The sequence below is a fragment of the Penaeus monodon genome, chromosome 34 (assembly GCF_015228065.2).
Source record: "Penaeus monodon isolate SGIC_2016 chromosome 34, NSTDA_Pmon_1, whole genome shotgun sequence".
Taxonomy (NCBI): Eukaryota; Metazoa; Arthropoda; class Malacostraca; order Decapoda; family Penaeidae; genus Penaeus; species Penaeus monodon.
Genome location: NC_051419.1, coordinates 20,537,254 through 20,537,792, shown reverse-complemented (window position 1 = coordinate 20,537,792; position 539 = coordinate 20,537,254). Strand labels below are relative to the sequence as shown.

Here is a 539-nt window from a genome sequence, read left to right as displayed (position 1 = left end):
TCAATGATTTTCATCTACAACTGGAGTGTTTATTTCAAAGCTCACCCACCGGTCTCTCGAGGATTGTTTGTGACAAATGCTTCAGAAAAGGCAAAGGAAAAAAAATCCTAAATAATTATTCCGAATTATAGCTTTATTTACAAGATATTGTAAAGAAATAATATAAGATCAAGACAGGTAAAAAGTACCCTCTTCATTTTAGAAGTAACTGTCACCCGGTAAAAAGTTATTATTACAGAAAGTTCACTCCCCTTACGAAACTATAATAGAAAAATATTGGTAGACCTATACTTAAAGTAAATTAGCGATTTGCATTTGATTTGCAAGTATAGAAAGCATATACAGTTAAGAGAAATTTGTGACGTTGCCCGCCTGTTGGTGAGTCCACAGAAATTCTTGTAATGACGCCTCCCTCTTGGTCTTCGGGTCTATCGGCCTTTTGTTAGTCTCCGTAAGAACTCTCCCCCCCCCCCCCCAGGGAGGAGGGGCATGGGAGCATAGACGGAGGAGTTGTGTGGGCGCTGTTCTCTCTGGTATCA

At 39.7% G+C, this 539-nt stretch overlaps 1 long non-coding RNA gene across 1 annotated transcript in view; it reads left to right on the top strand.

Moving 5' to 3' along the window:
* The window catches only part of LOC119594644, a 13,861-nt gene that overhangs the window by 396 nt on the left and 12,926 nt on the right, over positions 1-539 (top strand). The gene's annotated exons all lie outside the window — the stretch shown is intronic.